At 39.4% G+C, this 19,772-nt stretch overlaps 1 long non-coding RNA gene across 3 annotated transcripts; it reads left to right on the top strand.

The window, feature by feature from the left end:
* The first annotated feature begins 17,097 nt into the window (after nucleotides 1–17,097).
* On the top strand, nucleotides 17,098–19,570 carry LOC135302061 (uncharacterized). 3 transcript variants are annotated; one of them, XR_010363750.1, is made up of 3 exons: nucleotides 17,098–17,374; nucleotides 18,455–18,721; nucleotides 19,312–19,570. It is a non-coding gene; the product is annotated as an uncharacterized LOC135302061 (long non-coding RNA). The 3 variants fall into 3 exon arrangements; XR_010363751.1 differs by having other exon boundaries at nucleotides 18,455–18,766; XR_010363749.1 differs by lacking the exon at nucleotides 19,312–19,570 and having other exon boundaries at nucleotides 18,455–18,791.
* Nucleotides 19,571–19,772: the final 202 nt, after the last annotated feature.

The raw sequence follows: 19,772 nt of genomic DNA, 5'->3' as shown, positions 1-19,772 counted from the left end.
GGCCTGTCCGTGACACAAAGTGCCGTATCTCCGGCAAATGTTTCCAGAGTTATGCTCCATTGCTAGGTCAAAATCAACTCAATTCTCTAACCCCTGTTTACAGTCAGCCTCCAGCACTGGTTTATGTTGGAATAACTCATAAGAATGAAACACAAGTCTGGATTTCAGGATAAGGCCCCCAGTCAACATGTGAGAGCATTTATGACTGTGTGAGACTTATGCTAAAAAATAACTTAAAAACAGACAGCATTTTCCTATGAGTGTCCAGTTTTCCCATGTTCCAGTTTGCTCTTGCAAGAAGACTGGTAGGCTGAGATATTGGTCACTATGTGAAAATGACAACATTCAATTAAAACAATAGCAATTTTCAAGAGACACTTTTTTTCAATAGATGTATGACATTCCTAGACATTCTATTAATTAGCAGGCCCCAGGCAACACATTTGGAAAAACAGAACAATCTGGCCTTTGATTTTTATCCAGGCCTTACCCAAGATCACACAGAGGTAGCCAGACTGCTGATAGATCCCCCACACAGAGCACACACCCCCAGCAAACAGCTGTGCTAAGAACTGCATGTAAATCACTTTGAAGAATTCTCAATCTACAAAGAAAGAATGATTTATTCATTAATGAAAAACTGCTGGTGTTGGACTGGGCAATCAGAATTTGCTAAGTGGACTCTACTAACAAGTCCCAAATTTGTTTCTGCGTCTTTTTTTCCAGTTACCTGCTTTAACTTCACTTTACAAGCCATTCAGAATGAAAAACATATCCTAGATATTGTCTATATTTCGGGACCAGGAATTCAAACAAGCCCATTACTTTCAAAGTATGGAGGTTATTAATATCCTGATGAGCGTCTGAAATTAGCAGCATCTCATGTTCTACACCTACATGATGGTTATCTAGGAAACTGGCATCCTTGTCACACCTTTTCTGGGCAGCTATAGCTATAATCCGTCAGTACACTGGATGAAAAACACCATCTCAACAGATGCTGTAAGATGCCAGCCGAAACACTCTAGCTTTTGATACTCCCACCTGCATTAATAATTTGTGGTTGCATTGGATAAAGATCTGTGAGTTCCTTCACTTTTAGGAATTTATTAAGGTAATCAAAACTTTGGAATCTTTCTTACTGGTTGTATTATTCATTTCATCTGTAGACAATAATGGCCCTCTTACATTAAGGATAATTAGGGCTTTAGATGGGTTTTCCACATTTTCAGTGATGTAGCTGTAATTAAAACAAAATCCAAAGGGAAAAGGGGAGGAGTATTTGATCTTGAAAGAAGTCAGACTGTCTGGAGGATATGTATTTTGAAGGTTTTATTGGTAGCCCTCAGAGAAAGGCAACTATAACCTAAGCTTGAAGGCTAGCAAGGGCTATGTGGGTTTGTGTGGGAGGGGGTTAAGTCTAATTTGTAAATGGTGAGTTATTAGCCCTGACATTTGAGAATAGACACTGCATTGTGTTGATGATGAGAGCAACCCTAGTCTTCTTGTTAATGGCAGTGATTCATTCTTTCCCACTCAACTATTGTTCCCATTTACCTGGCAAAGAGAATTACTTGTTATGTGTTTCCAGTCGCTGATTTCTGGAGAAACTGCTCAGATGAGCAAAAGCAAAGGAGAAGAAATGCACAAAACAGGCAGAGTTCTGGGAACAGCACTAGTGTATCTCTGAAAGGCTCTGTGGTCTTTCCCCCTTCCTCTACTCCCCTTTGCACCTGAGAAAACCCTAGCTCTTTTTGCCTTACTCATTTTTCAGACTCCCTTCCTTTCAATTCAGCATTATTCCCTTAAATTCATGCTTTCAAAATTATTTAAAATATCTGAAGATTTCTAAATATTTGGAAGCTTTAAATTACTTTAAACCTATGTGTAGTCATACATTTGGTAACACAGAGCAACCAGCCTTGGATTTCCACTACAGCCTTACCCAGCTGCACAAAAGCAGCTATGCCAACAACTGGCCTCCTATACCACATGAAACCACCCAGAAATCCCACAAGGGGTCTCAGCCAATTATCCTCACAGAAGGCCATATACTGAGGGGTTTTTTTTAAATTGTCTGAAAGCCATGGAATATCAGGACAACAACCAGGAGTAAGTAAATCAAGACTGAAGCCTCCAGAGAGAGCTGTCTCTCCAACAGTGTGTTTTGTAACATGCCTGGCTACCGCACTCAGATTCTCTGTTTGTCACTTGGCGAACTGCAAACCCAACACTTCTGAGGCTGCCTCCCCTCCTCCCCAGCAGACCGTGACACTGGTAGATGGGCCTGATCCCTTGCTAAAATGGAAGAGCTGCATTGACGTCAGTGATGAGACTTCTCTTTCTTGCAACTACCAATCTGGCCCTCCCACTTTTACAAATGACCCCGAGGGGACGATATGAAACACAAAGCTTGGAAAAGTACAGAACTATGACTTGGGAACAACCCATGGCACAGATTAGGGAACAGTAGCCATAAAGAGTTTGAATCCAGATGTGAAATTCCCCAAAGCCAGGACTATTCAATCCTTGTCTCATATGTGAGGCAAACAAGCAGAATTAACTATTGGGTCAACCTTGCCCATAAGACACAGCTTACTGTGAGCAACTCCACAAGAAGATCTTTGGGAGCTCTTTAGTTTAGGGACATGCAAACAGCTCCACGTCTGTGAAAAGGCTGAAGCATGTTCCACCCTTGGTGCAGCCAGCCAGGACCACTGCAGCAGGCAGGGCAGGGCAGCTGACACACTGCTCTGTGCAAATAATTCTTGTGTCCAGGGAGCAGAGAAACCACAGCAGCAGCTCTGCCAGTGGGGTGGAAGGTGTCACGTCCAGAGGCAGCAGTGGGCACTCAGCTGACCTCAAGCAAACAAAGCCTAAGTGGAATGTGGTATCCTCAATTCCATCTTGGGTTTCAAGTGACTAAGTGAAGAGATGCATGAAATTCATATTGAGTCCCCAGGCTACTACATGCATAGAACTACAGCTCTCTCTAAGCTGCCTCAGCCAGCCATAAAGGTAGCTGGGCTTTGGCCATGCAGAATTCCCACAGATTTCAATGGGAATTTCAGTGTTCCAGTCTGGACTCCAAGAATGCCGTGTTGGACCCAGAGCTCTGATGGCTGGAGCCGTATTCAATATCAGTGTCTGGCAACACCCATTTGTAAAACAGTGACTCATTCACAGGCAGAACTTTAGAGGGACAGACAGGATGACTTTAATAATTTCCATTTTGTTAACAAAGCTCAGTAAAACCAGATGAGCATCCTGGATGATAATAGTTGGTATTAACCTAATGATTGCAGTGATCCACTGGCACAGTTAGAAATAGTTTTATATCCTACAGAATGCATTGTTTTCATTTGCTTCCAGAACACAGCAACTAATGGACTCCTGAGGCTAAGGACAAAATAATTTTTAAACACTCATGAATTTATTAGGAACAGAGCTTTTTTTCTGAAAATCAGACGCATGGAAATAAATTATAGAAATTAATTTGAAAGAGAACATCTTCAAAAGTACCTAAGTGACTCAGGAGCCTGAGACATCAGATAAATCAGCTGCCATTAGCACTTTCCATTCGTTGTAAACAAAGGAACAAGTGTTTTGTGTAATGGACTGTATAGGGAAGGACATTTAATTCAGGCAGCTATTACTGCAAGGTGCTCATTTGTGCACAGTCCTTTCCACGGACCAGCTGGGTTTAGATTCAAATATACAATTTTGTGTCTTTCCCTCTAACACTAGCATACATCAATCCTTAGACCTGAGAGAAAGCACCCGAAAGCAAATTGCTGAAGTTGGAATTTGGCACTGGATTTTTACTCAAAATTTCTTTTTATAATGTCCTGTCTTTAGGGCACCATTTTTCCAGATCACATCTGGCTAACCCTTTTAACATATTAAGGATGTAATTCCATGGCAGATTCACAAAAAGATGCAATTCCATCTGCAAATGCTCCGAAATGCCCTGGTAGAAGCTGCCTCTGATCCTAAAGTCTGGTAACTGCAACCTGCTAATTCTTATCCCAAACTAATATACTCTGCTTCCCAGCAGAACTTACCAGTTCAGGCTCAGCCACATACTAATGATGGCTACACAGATTCCCATTCCCAGGCAGCTTTCACCCAGCCAGCCTGGAACATGGACAGAGTCAGTTCATATGTGCCTGCCAAACTCTGAGTAGACATACCTTCAAGCAGTTAGGAGTAGAAATGCAGGATGATCTTGAGCAATATTCTCACAGTTCAGTAAAGGCTGGCTTTGCTCACTAACTTGGAAAGACTGCCAGAGCATGGTAGTTTCCTTTGCTTTCTGGATTGATATGATTATTCCTTATTTTGAGTATCAAAACTCTTCCTGGTTGACACTTTTCTGACTTCACAGTAAGTCTTGCTCCACTAAGAAGACAGAGGGATCTCCTGCTCAAAAGCATGTGTTCCTTCAGGATTTGTCTCCTCAAGAAAACATAAAACCACATGTGCTCTACCAAACTCCTTTCATTAATGTAATTTCCCATATCCTGGAGGGTGACAGGGAGTACCATCACCTCACAAAGTATTACTGAATGGACAAGATAGGCATATTTAAATTCAACACCGCAGTCTGAAAACCCTCTGGTTAAGATCATAGGCAGCACATGAGATTTCCTACAACAGTGCCCATCTTAGAAATTAGATAAACACCAGATGCTTTCATAGAATTAAACTTTCTACAATGCACAAAAATCCTATTGCTTTATCTTTCTGTAGTAAAATGCAGAAATGGGAGATAATAACTGGATTGCTTCTGAATGTTGTCCACTTTCAGCTACAGTCCCAGCCTACTGTGCAGTTCCATCATGTCTGTTCCAGCCCTTTCTAGATCTTGGGCTACTTTTCTCTCACCATTTTTACAGCAAAACACATAACAGTAAGTTTGTCTGCCACCTCTACCCACTGCATATCTAGGTTAATGCAATAGATCAAGTGGAAACTACCTACTTGGATATCTTCAGCACATCTGAACTCAGATGGCATCAGGAGTTAAATGTAAGACAAAGAAGTCATACAAGCCACTTCTCCCTTCCAAACATTTCCTTCTTTCTTCTCAGTTTTCTCCTTCACCACCATAACAGAACTTCATCCCAATTACATTCTATGACCAAAACCAAAAAGCCTATTTAATCTTTCAACCACAATTCATCTAATTTTGGTTTTTGATGACCCCACTATGATTCATTTTCCAAGTAATCTTAGTAATCTTTGTTTTTTAGTAGTATATTTGTTCAGACTCATTCTTGTCCATGCAAGTATCTGTAGTTCATTTATTATTTATATTTTTAAATCATAGGGATAATTTCTCCAGGCTTATACAACACTTCTAGTTGGGCAACACCAGCCTGTCAACACCTTCTTTTCCTTTTTGCAGAAATTCTTCCATCATGACTGCAGCATCCATACATATTCCAACTTTTGCATAACCTTGTCCACTGTCTCTAGTATTCACTTAAATTTGAGTTTGTCCTTTTCAATTTGCTTTAAACAGAGTCTGTAGCACTCCATCCAATTCAGAAAATCTTTCTTTAGGACTAGCAATGGTGTTAAGACATTGGGATTTTTATGCTTTGCTTAATGCATTTTCTCCTGCATCTCTTGATTTCAGTTACTCTCTGCTAATACTTTCTTTTCAGCCTGGGTAGTGGCAGATCTTATGCAGCAGCATAAAAATATATTTAGTCGGTCTTGTGTTGTGACAATAACAGGTTTGAAAATTAAGGTGTGTGAATTCTTTGGATATATTTTATACCTACAAATTCTTCATATACTCTGACAAACCATCTAGGAATCCTAATCTGAAAACATGCAAGAACTATAATGACAAAACCCCCCAAACTTTTAATATTCTATCAATATATGTTTACAGGTTGAAAAAAAAAATAAATACTGTCTTCTTCATTTACTGTCCTATTTAGCTCTTTTCTTTCTATTGCCTCAGCTAATACTGAGAGATGAAAGCATGATTTCTGTGACACTGTGATATATAGTCTAGATGCAATACACACTGATCTCCCACATGTAAGCATGTCTTCCTCTATTGGAGAGGCTGAGAAACCATCTAGACTATGTTCAGCAACAAAGGAACTTTCTTTTTACTCAGCCCCTGGCTTAATAACAACATCACTTAGCATTTGTGATCACAATTCATTGTTTGCAGTGTCTTGTTTATGTGCAGCACTATAAGGTGGGTAGCACACACTGCCTCTCACTTATTTTCATAAGCTGAAACTAATTAATGTTTTGCATGCCAGGGATAAGAGGACAGCTGGAAATCATCAAGGGGAAATGCAAGCAGTACATGAGCTGTTTCTTCAGTCAGCTGTTTCACTGCCCAAGGCACACACAGGCAACTCACAGCTTCGTCTCTCAGGTCCAGTCCTGCTTTGCTCTGTCACTCAGAAGTCAATACAAGTATCCCAACTTTGCAGTGGTATAACAGAGAATAGGCTTGGGCCCAAATATCCCTACTGGTACTTCAAACATTCTTGTTCTATCAGAACTTGATACTTAAAGCCTTCTGGTGACATGGACAATCAGGGTAAATTAGCAATTAATACTACATAATTGCCTTAGACTACGCTCAGAAATCTCTTCCCACTCACAAATAAAAGCTCACATACTCAAGCCACAAGTCTCAGACTACATACTCCATCAATAGACATATCTTGTCATATCTCCTGGAGGCCAAACACAGGGTTCTATTCCTCATGGTCCTAACCATGAGGAATAGAAGCAGAGAGCTGAGGTTCACTGCAAATGCCATCTTACTGGTCTTCATTACTCAGGCCTGGGAACAGTTATCCAGAATGCTTCTGCTGATCTCAGTTTTCTGGTTAGTTCTCCCTCACTTAACCCTGAACCTTTCACATACACATGAAGACAAACACCCAAAGTTCTACATGCTAAGACTTAAACAAACACATTTTGTGCCAGGTGGCATAGGCCAATAACCTGCAAAGGTCCACACCCACACAGAATTACACAATGGACCACACGTAATTTGGAGTATGCCATTTGCCTATCACTAAAAATTATCAAGCACCAGTCATTTCCAGAAACTGTTTGCTGGTCTCAACAGATCAGTTACACTGCATTTATTTTTGCTCTGAGCAATACCTTCTATGCCTGTCATTCATACCAATTTGGGAGCTCACCCAGATACATCACTAACCCTTTTCCAGGTCCTCGAGCTCAACAACATTTAATTCACCAAGAGGAATTTCTCTGGCTCTTCTCTGCAATCCTAATTTCAACTTTTATCCTGATGAGCTGCCGAGACAGTCTACTCCACAGGGATCCCAAATGCTACAGCCCACTGCAGCCCAACACTACATGACAGCAAATATTTTGAAAGAAAGAAAAGACTCCATAAAACATCACTGAAGCTCTAACACTCCAAAATGTGAATTCATGTGTCAGTTGTAACACGTTCAAGCCTTGACACTTGGCCAAAGCACAGACCTCCCCAAAGGCTGAGCAGGAGGTACCTTGCTGGTGGCTTGGGTCTCAGCTTTAATCCACTGGATGGCAAGTGGGTTGAGTCCAGCAGGGCCAGCACTCCAGGCAAGACCGACTCAAGAACTTTTCTCCCTGCACAGTAAACAATACACCATTTAACTGATAGCCTCAGTGATTCTTTCAGAACAAATACAAAGAATAGAAGTGAATTTCCAGGAAGTAGCTCCTGATCTCATCCAGAATAATAACTTGCAAGGTATTTTGTAGATTTTCAGCTGACATCGGAAAGGCCCAGCTAACAATCCAATTAATCTCAAAACAATAACAGCCCTTAATCTAACATATATCAGCAAATTCCTGTTTCTCTCTTTTCTAACAAAAATAACAACACTGTAGTTGCCAGTGCATTAATAAGATCCTATTTCTGCTCCAGAGACTGAATCGAACCTTTGTTCTTCACAGCAAAGGATTAAGAAGGTTGCTATTTTGGTAATGAGATGTGGAGAGGTACTTACTTTGCAGCTGAGATCCAGGCTGGATGCCTGAGAAAGGAATAAACTGTGTTACCTCAGATGAACTTTATTTGTATAACCAGTATATCAAACTCTGTGTGATGCATATCATTAGCAATAAAGAGAGACTATTCATGAAAAATTACAATTTGATAGAGTGTTTAAGCTCATTTACAAAATATGCTTTATGTTGTAGATAAAGTAATGAATGTAGATTTTAAGATAACAACACACACACATAAGAAATCAGAAAAAGTACAACTACTTACTTTCTAGGTAGCCTATTGGTCAGACTTTTTTTTTCCACAAAAAGAGTCTAATTTTTCTCCAGATATCTCACTTATTTTAGCAAGCACATCATGGAGAAACACTGTCATAAAATGACACATGAAGGGAAAAAAAAGTGTCAGAATAAACAGCACATGGACGGGGACAAATAGGAGAACACTGAAAAGAAGATCAAATCATATGACACAGATCCAAGTGCCGAGGTACCAACTCAGTGCCCAAAATGATTGAGAAAACTGTTTGTGAGGCTTGAAAAGGAAGCAGTGACCTGTGAAAATGAAACCAACTTCATGAAAACATTCGTCATATAAAAAATATGTTGTTTATAGTTATCATAACAACATTTTCATTAAACAAACATGTTTGGTATATAAAGTTGTTGCAAGTAAAACATTTCCAAAGGACTAGGGTAGGTAAGGTAGTGTGGTTAGAAACTGGCATCACTTCATAATTACATAGGGATCAACTTCTTGCACTTAGAAATGGAAATGTTTGGGGCTTACATCAGAGGAGGTCTGAATTTCTAAATGAAAAGTATTTTTGTAACAAGATCTAGGAGCATCTTCAGATATAGCAAATACAAACAGATGTCAAGGCAAACAGAGTCTCAGCATTTCACTTGCATCCTGCCCATTGGCTGTTGACATAAGGAAGTACTTTGAAAACATGACAAAAAATTAAACTATTTACTAACTCTCGTTTCCAGTCTATCAGACCAGTGTATTTCAAACACATATATCAAAGACCCACCATGATGCAATACAGCCCCAGAAAGAGCCAGAATGTCAGAAAGAAATTGCTCCATCGGTCATTGCTGATGTCCTCTGGGAATGATGATTTGCATCTGATGAAACTTTATCTCTCCTCCTCTAATGAATAGTGAGAATAGAATACCAAAAATCCACAGAATTTCAGATATGTCTAACAGGTGCCAGATTTCCTAGGGAAGCAGATCTCATGCAGTCAAGCTTTGGCTGCATGAGGGGTCCCATGCATATTACCCCTTCAATAATCTTTTGGACAAGATCACCAATTCCAACTACATCTGATAAAAACAGGCACCTCAAAAACAATTAGGTTCTTAACAACAGGCAGGAAAATCATTGGATGTGAACAGAATGCTGTTAATAAGAATTTTAACCCTAATAAATTAAAGGTTTAGCATGAACATAACCTATTAGGCTTCAGAGAATCTACTAGTATTGTGCTGTTGGGAATTTCCTAGACACTGGAGAGGTTTCAACTAGAGCTAGTGCCTCATTAGAAAACCAGAGAATTCAGTACCATAGGATATGGTATTTTATTAATTTTAAGCTCAGAGTAACTGTTTTTCAAAATCAACATCAGTACAAAAGAAATTGTGTTCACAAGTTTACATTTATAGGGAACATTTTAATCAAACATGGAAGGAATTGGGCTCAGTGCAGATGTGACAGAGGAATATTTTTTGGCCTGTAATATGCAGGCAGTCAGAATGTACAAATAAACAGTCCTCACTTTGAGTCTACAGAACATGTTGATTTCCTTTTAAATCCTCCAGCCGGTTAACTAAACAAAATATTTACAGCATAAAAGAGGATGAAGCTCTTCAAAGACTGACATCTGAGTATCAGTGTGAAGTTATGACAGGAGGACCTACCCGTTAAAGTTTTCCACTTTTACTCTGCCCAGAAACACCAGTATTCAGCATAATTGCAGATTGTAAAATAACCCCCTCTTTGAATACTTTAAGAATTTTCAGCATGGCTTCAGTTTCACATCATACTGGAAATGCTTTGTAACTCCAGTGTTAACTTTCAATAAAAAGTGTTAAGGGCCTGGACACTGAAGGTTGATCCACAATGGTGCAGCTCTGATAGGTCTCAAAGACAGCTATTCTTACAGGAAAGAAAAAGGAACCCATTGATGCAAGACTGGACATTCAGATTTAATATGCAGATTTTTTTACAGACATCCCTAACATTTAGATATTCAGCCAACTAATGAAAATTCTTTGGACTCCTCCCTAGGAGGAAGAAGAAGCATTGTGGTTGAACAAGATGATTAAACATGAAATTCTGGAAGTGGCAGTTTCATTAGGGGGGAAAAAGCATATTTGAAAATTAAATTTGGCTGCCATATGGTGTGGGGAACTCAAATGGAAAAAAAGTGTCTTCTGTGCTTCAGCTGAGTTCTCTGATAGCTGACTGTGCCTGCCCCATGCAGCCTGTGGGGTTGAATGGACACCCCAGGAGGAGGCAGATACACAGCTGGGTGACAGCTTTAACAGCTGGCTTCCATTTCTAATGGACAGTCTGAGTTCTGAGTGGATGAATGGATACACAGATGCAGGGGTACACATACACACATTTTTCTTTTAAAGCACAGATCATCATAAAATCACCTAAAATGCTCTCTCACTCTGTGCATGCCTACAGACTCGGTCATTTCTATGACAATAGCCTTCTTTGTTCAAATTTTGTATTATCTCAGATTTCAAGACTTCATAGAAGCGTAAAAAATAAACCCTCTGCATTTAAATGAAATAGTTTGGTGATCAGCAGTCTCTTTGCAGCAGAGTTAGCAGACAATTATTCGATTTCTCTCAAATCTCTCTTTCCCAAATATATAAAACAATACCAAAGTCAAAATTAAAAATTACCCCTGGTGCATCCTTCTAAGTAGCAGGGAGAGGCCCAAGGTTCCAGACATCAGTTACGGGTTATACCAATATAAGAGCAGAGAAAATGCAAGTTATATGTAAGTTATATTAATAATATAAATAGAATAACCATGGCCTTTCTCTGGCTTAGTGACCTTTTATAGAAGCTGCAAAGGCAATGCATCAGTGCATCAGGGACACAGAGGGAGAGGGGCAGACCTGACACTGAGTACCCTGAGCTTGCAGAAGTTTGGAAACACTGGCAGGAGACAGCCTAGGTCCATCTTCACTTGAATCAACAGGTGTTAGAGTGCCCAGACTTGCTGAAAATGAAGCCATGGTTGTCTCCACTTGGGCAACCACACTTAGAAGCACTTTTTGAAAACGTAGCCTGCAGGGAAATGAGGGTTAGCGTGAAGCTGCCCTTGCTCCCAGGCCTCACACAGAGGCAGCTCTTTGACTGTAGGACTCCTTTTTCCCTCACATACCCTAGTCCTTTGCAGTGAGGTGGAGCCAGAGGGAGGCATTTTCAGCCTTCAGAGGACCTTTATACTGTATTAAAAATATGGGTTCTTTAATGTTTCCTTTCTCAAAAGTAGTAATATAAACTAACTGAGTGTGCTCTTAGGAGAGCTTTTGGCAAGGCTATGGGACAATCCTGTGCCAAACCTCATCTTTGGCATGAAGAAATAAACAGACTGTGGTTCTGCATAAAGACAAAACTTTTGGAAAGCCTTTAGAATATTTCTCATAATGAAACAGTGGGGGGGTAGTTTTCTTGAAATTCTGAATACTCTCCAGAATACAAATCCAACCTTTAAATGTTTTGGTCTCTTCAATTATGAACTCAGTTTGTTCACTAAAAAATTGAAACAATTAAATTATGAATGATGGATATGATCTGATATTGAACAATCCTCATTAAGGCTATTTCCATACCATTTTACCATTTCATCTGTCTATAGTAAATAGAAATATTGTGTCAGATAAGAATTATTTTATTCTCATCACTCTACATTACAGAAAAGGAAACTGAGATTGAAAGATCATGTGCTCTGTCTGTCTAAAGCCACAAATGATCTACTGCCCAGAATAGCAGTGCCAGATTATTTTGCTCCAGACTCTGGCTGCTGAACCCTATGCTTCTTGATGGATTATGTTCCCATTCACGGTACCTGAACAAGAATATTATCCAAAAAAAAATATGGAAAAGAAAGGCCTGGTCTTGGATTTTATTTCTGCTTGCTCCCAATAGTGTTCCATAATAAAATGAGTGGTAATGCAGATTGTACAGAAGATCCAGAAGAAAAGCAATCACAAAATTTCAGAAATATCTTAGTAAAAGGGTCCTGACCATGAGATTTCTCATTACATCATACTCAACATCTGTGTTATAGAATAGATCTATCTCCCATATTTAGCAAATGAGGTTTATCACACATAGATCTGAAACACACTTAGATGAAGACTGAGCATGCAAAAGGCTACTGTGGCTTGCCAATACACACACAATCCTTTTGGACTACCCAACATATCATGAGTGTTATTAAAAGAAACTAAATACTTTAAGAACAAGTTTAAGAACATTTTAATAGTGTTCCTTTTTGATTTTGGGTGGAAAGGGATGCTGTTCTCTTCCTTTTGAGGATTATTTTTTCTAAGTACATTTCTAAATCCTACTTAGTTCTGTTTAACTCCAGCCTAGTAAACCCTTTGTGTGTTTCTTTCACTCTCAAGCCTCTTTAAGCACTTTTGGAACTCTTGTTCCAACACGGGTTTTGCTATATTTTTCCTTTTTGTTCTTTCAGAAATCAAGTCTCTTTGACTACAATTTGAAGAACTTCTCCCATACACATCCAAGTCTATTGCTGTAGGCAACAGAAAAGTTTCAGAATTAATAACCTATGAAAAATGAATGATGCAATTCACAACTCATAAAGCTTTAAAGTTCTCTGCTTACTCCAGCAGATACATCTGTAGTAGATTCATTCATGCGAGATCATCAACTTTTCTCTGAAATAATGGCAATAACACAAAAAATGCTTTAACATAGATGCCAAAGTTCTGATGTCACCATGGGACTGTTCAAGCTGGAGCCAGGACACCGCCGAAGGTCAATCCAGACCTTGACACCAGTCTGCCACTTCCAGAAAATGGACATACCTCAACTCCACAGCCCTCCATTACAGCTACATAGTTGACATTTTTTCAAGCATATCACTGCAAGAAGCAGTGGTTAAGTCCAAAGCTTCAAGAATTTCACTAAAAAATGTACCAGTATCTGGTTATGCAAAGGTCTTCGGTTAAAGAATACATAAACTCCAAATACCACTGAGGCTTGCGGGTTGAATTTTTGGGGGTTTTGAGTTTAGGAATTTAAGTTGCATCTTACTGTGAGAAAAGAGAAAGCAAAAACAACTGAGAAATGGTACTAGTCCACAAAAAACTTGATTCATAAGCTGTGATGCTACAATAATAAAGAAAAGGTTCATGCAGGACAGAAAGACAGGCCATGACCTCATTCCCACTAATTATCACAAAGCTGTTTGCTGCATTTTTATGAATGCTTTCCTATCTTCACACTTAGTACACTTTGTCACAGTGTAGCTCCCCTTCATTATTTAGACCCCAGTTTGATAGGAGACCAGTCCAAGCTCTCATGTATGTCCAAGTGCTTCCCTCACAGTTTAGCACTTCTTATGCAAAAAGGTGAGAAGTTTTCCTTAAAAAAATTCCTCCTTATTTTCACCATAACTCACTGCAGCGTGTGTGTGTAGACATGGTGTTAGCATATCGAATAGGGCAATATGGGAGGTTTAAGTTTAAGAAGCATATGACAACATTTTAGGCTGCAAGTGATTTAGAGGCATTACTGGAGAGGTATTTCCTGTAAGTAGCACAATAAAAAAGTGGTTATTTAAAAGGGATTAACAAAGCAACAGGGTGGAAGTGGCTCACCTACTGGGAGGTGTTACATGAGGGTGGCATGAAGTCCAGAGCCCAAGACAGCTGTGTAGTACCTTACGAAGCAGGACACTGAGGATCAAGTAGTATTTACACAATAAAAACAGAGAAGAGGTTCAGTGGAGAAGAACTTTTCCTGCATGAGTGAAAAAGCTCAAGGCAATATTTTGAACTGAGTAAGCACTAGCTGATGCAGGGGGATTCCAAGGCCTGATCCAAGTCAATGAAAAAGGCTTTGCTGACCAGGGTGGCCATCAGGTGATAAAGAGCCCAAGCCCTCCAGTGAATTCAGATTCTCACAGTCAGGTACACCCTGTCAACTCAAGTGCTGCCAGTGTTCAACCACAATGCAAATGTGAAAAGAATATTTCTTTTACAAGAGCTTTTTAGGCAAAGCTTCAAGGCCTATCATGCACAGGCATTGAAATACACAGGCAAGTACAGACTTCCACTGGGTAAACATCTTTAAGGCCATGTGCATGCACAGTAGCTCTGAGGAGTACAGCTTGTGTTCACTCCACTGACCTCATTCTCATCCATCTATGTTTAATGTAGTCCACCACAGCAACTGAGTTCTTTACTTGCTAAATACACAATGTGCATAAATTTTGGCTTTTTCTAAATTGCCACAGAAGGTAAATTCACAAATTTTTTTCAGGATAAAAGCGTGGGTTTTATGCAAACTTATTTTCTTAGCAGACAATTGAAAACACATTTTAAATATATTTGTCTACTATTTAACAAAGAAAATATGAGCAGATGTTTTTTGGATGAGCTACATTGTTTATTATTTTCCTAAGATGTCCAAAACATGATACTTATTTAACCCCTAGAGTAGTGACACAGAAATGACATGATGTGCATCATACATCAAATAATGGTCACTCCTGCTGTTCTTTAGACATTTGGGGCTTAATTTGCAATTATTTTCATTTATAGAGCAAAGCTGTACAATAGAAATGGGAACACATCTCCTAAGTTGATACAGAATTGATTTTCAAAGGGTGACATGCACCAAAAATCCTGTTGCGTGATTAGTATAAACATATAAACAAAAGAATGAGGAACAGCGTTGTCTGCTAATGGATTTTCAGTTATGAATTTCCATTGTTACAACATGTGATTAATTTACATGTTCAAATTAAGTCCCTTTTTTTGCATGTTTAATTATGAGGTATTTAAGAGCATGATTGGGTGTGTTTGATTATAAGCAACATCTAGGAAAAAGCTTGCAATTTGCAATTTGCTTGTCCTCATTTAAAATGTTCTCATTACATCATGGAATGAACAAGTTAAAATAAGGAATGTCTCTGTTCCCAGCTAACAACGCACACAAGTCAAGAGCTTTCCTCCTAATATTTCCCATAAGGATCAAAGGTATCTTTTTGACAAGTGAGTGACAGAGGGAATCTGTGAAAACAACAGTGTGTCCTTGGAGAGTCCAATAATGCAAATACTGTGAATGCTATCATTTAATCTCACTTCAGAGTTCCCCCAGTTCCAAAAAATTCAGACAACCCTAAATTTTAGTGGGATTTCCATTTCATGCCTCTGTGCCATGCATGAACAGCTCCAGGGACTAATGCTACAATTTTCCTAGTAAAACACAAGGGTCCAACTGCAAAAGAGGGCTTAGGGCTGTCAAACAACTGGTTTTTCAGTTCAGCTGCCAAGCCAAACATTTGAAAAGGAATGTTGTTCAAACTGAACCAAATTCACAATTTTTCCAGGTTTCCACACCAAAACCACTACCATCCCCACCCAGCCCACTGTACTTCATTTGACATGAAATGTTCCATGTGTCTCAGAGGAAGCATTTTTGGAAAATGCAAACATTTGGCAAACGCAAACATAAAAGACAAGGAAATACAATACAAGATTTACAAAATTGTTGCAAAGGGATTTTTCTCTCTGAGTTTTTATATACAATTCACTCTTTGTTATACTAAACATGCTTCCTACTGTATTGAAGCCACAGCTTCCAAAGTGAGTACCATTAACACAAGGCTGAAGAATCATTCTTACTCTATTGCTCTTTCACTCCCAACTATCATTGAAGTAGTTTGCATGAAGTGGCTTATTGGACCAGTTTCATTTTGGAATTATGCAAAGAGTAATTGCTGAGATACTCCTATGGGGAGTTAGGAACACCGATTCAAATTCTTGTCTTGATTGGACAGGGCATGGATTTGAGCTATGATCTGATTTTGCTCGTGTGATTCATTACTGAAGGATGGTGAGGTAGGTTCTCACCCCTTGTATTGAAAATGGTTCACTTTGCATGCAGCACTTAAGTGGCCACCACCAAACTGAACACCTTTAAAGCCAGCTGACCAGCACAAGCCCCTGACAGAGAGGGCATCAGACATGCAGACAGCTCCTCTGAAGCAAAAATGTGTAAAGAGGAGCAAATGAGAACACATTGCAGTAGACCTTACTGCTGCTAATTGCTCATGTCCTATTCCAAGAGACAGGACAGCAGGATCCAAATCTCCAGAGCAGAAGGCAGAATTAAACCACAGCACCCATCACTGCAGATGAACAGCTTAACCACCAAGAGAGGAGGTAGAAGGCCTACCTCCTTCCCACCTCTGCCAGTATTCTCAGATTAAATTTTCAGGTAGATAAGAATCATATTATCCTAAATAATTCACTCAATACCAGAAATGACCTTTTTTGACACTCAGTTTTTCTCTTATTTTCCTAGAAGATATACACACTTTTGAGAAATAATAGTCCTTCAAACAGGAATATCCTGCCTCTAGTAAAGCAAAAAGTCTGGTAAATATAATACCAAGCTATTCTAGATAAGACTTTTTATATATAATAAATCGTGTTGATCACACATATACTCATTGTAGCACACATATTTGGAAATGCTTGTATACATGAAGCATCAAGGCACTGCATCTCAGATCAACTGCCTGATTTACAGAAAAGTTCTGGACAAAATCCAGCCTTTGCACCATTCCTACTCATTTCTACAATCTATGCTCTTTTCTGCATCTTGGCACTGCTTCCACAAAGCATTGGTTGGACAAGCAGCAAAACATAGCATCAAATACCTGAATTCATGAAGCTTGTGAAGAAATGGCCCTTCTGTTTGGTAAGTTTTGTACATCTCTAGAGATGCCATAATCACAGAACCATGGAATGTTGCAGGGTTGGAATGGGCCTTAGACACCATCTGGTCCCATTCCGCCCTGCCACGTGCCGGGACATCTCCCACCAGATCAAGGTGCCCAAGAGCACCAGATCAAGAACTTCCCTGCAGACTCTCTCAGACACTGGAAGGTTGCCGAGTTCCCCACACCACCTTCTCTTCTCCAGGCTGAACAGCCCCAAATTTCTCCATCTTTGTAGGCGGAATGCTCCAGTTCTCTTAACAACTTCGAGGTCCCCTCTGGACTTGCTCCAAGAGTTCCATGTCCTCCTTGTACTGGGGACACCAGAACTGTGTGCAGTGCTCCAGGTAGGGTCTCACAAGAGCAGAGGGGAACAATCACTTGATTCAGCCGGCTGGCCACACTCCTTTTGAGTCAACCCAGGTTCTTGGCAGTGATAGCAGTAAAAAAATATATTTTCAAAACATTTATCAAAAGCAATGATTTCTAATATGACAGAGAATCAATATCAAACATTTTCGCCTCATACTAGTCACTCACATTGGCTGAATAATGGCATGGATGGCAGACCCTGTCCCAGAAGACAGATCCTAAGAAAAGATGCCATAACTATACACCTGAGCTTGCTGAATTTAATTCCAAGTATGCCTTTTCTAGGAAGAGACAGTTAAAACCTGTTAAAAGCCAACACCGACCACCATGTATTCTGGCAACATTTTCTTTGAATGTACCAAATAACTAGAAGGTGATGCCTTTCTTTCAGCATCAGAGGTTGAAAATACAACAAATAAAAACTTTATGAAGCAGAAAAGTTTACTTCACAAAATGCCTTTTAAGAAATGTTGAGCAGGATTAAACCAAGGAATGACACTTTTTCTCAAGTAGCGGAGATGAGAAGAAAATATATTTAAAAGGGGGAAAAAAAGAAAAATAAAAGTAGGGCTATTTTTTTGTTTGACATTATTAACACATGGAAACATAGCTTTTGAAATTGCATGGAATTAAAATTATTTTGTAAATGTTACTGAATACACTTTAATTTCCTTTGTTCTCTTTTTCATGGAGGCTTAACTTCTAATCTCCGGCAGTTATCATTATAACTGAATCCTGCATTTATTGCTCAGGGGCAAAAAGCTATTTGCAGAAGGTTAGGTTTATTACTAAACAGTAGCTATGTGGAAAAAACATCATGTCTTTGAAAGAAGACCTGGCATGTAGATAACACATGACTGAGTAAATTCCATAATACTTCTCTAAGCAATTGGTTTTGCTTTCTGCCATGTTTTTGTGACTTTCTGTGAGCTTTTCACTGCACTTTAGGCACTCAAAGTGTACTGGTTAGCTTCTTGACTAATGATGAATTTTAGCTTCTAAATGTTGCACACACAGCTGGTATTCTCACCAATGCTTTGCTTTACCTGACACAGGAACCCAGCTATGGCTGAGGGCAGAGTTGGAGTGCACAGAACTCCAGCCATTGCCCAGGAGCCACAAACATCTTCAGTCGTGGAGCTGCATTCAGAACACACTGCTTAAAGACAGACAAGACGTTCAGAAACCAGCAACAGCAAGCTGAAATACCACACTGGCACAACCAGAATGTTTCTTCTTCTGTGCTACCTTGTTCAGCAACATCTGAAGAAACTGCCTCTCACTGAACTGTAGCACACTGACCTCCTCAAAAACCCAAACAGGTTATGAGAATGCCTTAAAACACAGCTGGATCGCTCACAGGCAGAGTAATACATTCAGAAAGCATTGCAAGACCTCTAGCTTACACAGCTTTACTGTGGGAGGGCTTTAGTTGGAACTTTAAATGTTAGCTAAGGAAAAGTGCTGTTTGTGTCATTTCAGCACAACTCTATTCATTCCATTTACATTTCTAATTGTTGCTTTGCTCTTGTTAAGTTAGGGGATCATCAGAAATGTGCAGTATTCTGGACATTTTCAAACATTTCACATATTTTTGTGTTACAACTGCAGTGGATCACATGATATGCAGCTGTGTTAACATATTTAGGGTTTGGATACTTACAAACTCCTGCACTCTGGAGTATTATTTTTCTACTTGTTTACATTTGAGAATTACTGGATTTTGTTGGGTTTTCTAACCACAAGGTTAGAATTTATGGAGAAAAATTAAGCAATAAATAGGTACAGTGTCTTATGTTCGTTTTTCGTGTCCTGCCTGCCAGCAGAAGGATTAGAGAGATAAAGCTGGTTTTCTTCTATGAAACTGTAAATAGTCCAGTCACAAGCTCACAAACACTTCTTTCCGTTTCAGCTATACTTTGACCACACAAGTATGGTTTACAGATTATGGAAGTTACAGAAACACATAGCAAAGAGCTCCCGACAGCCTGAAGTATGTATCAGCAGAAAGAGCTTCCAAGGGACCTCTCCATCTCTGCAGTGCTGAAAAACTTCCAGGGAAAATCTTCCTGGATACTGACGATCTCATCTAACTCAGCCAGCTGCTTCATTGTGGGAAAGTACCCATTCACAGAAAAAATATTCATAACCACAAAATTTTACCCCTAAAACACAGAGCTCTTACCTGCTCAAATTATGTTAACAAAAATAAGTCCAAGACATGCCTCATCACTTAGTTTCATAAAGAGAAAAACAGACCCCATAATTCTTTATATAGGTGCATAGCTGTGCCATAAACTAAATGTACATTATCTTGTTTGAGATTTTTTTTTCTTAACTCTGCAGGTTTTTTTTGGTTGTTGGTCTTTTTTG

Source organism: Passer domesticus, chromosome 6, assembly GCF_036417665.1.
Source record: "Passer domesticus isolate bPasDom1 chromosome 6, bPasDom1.hap1, whole genome shotgun sequence".
Classification (NCBI taxonomy): Eukaryota; Metazoa; Chordata; class Aves; order Passeriformes; family Passeridae; genus Passer; species Passer domesticus.
This window is presented reverse-complemented; position numbering and strand designations above follow the sequence as displayed.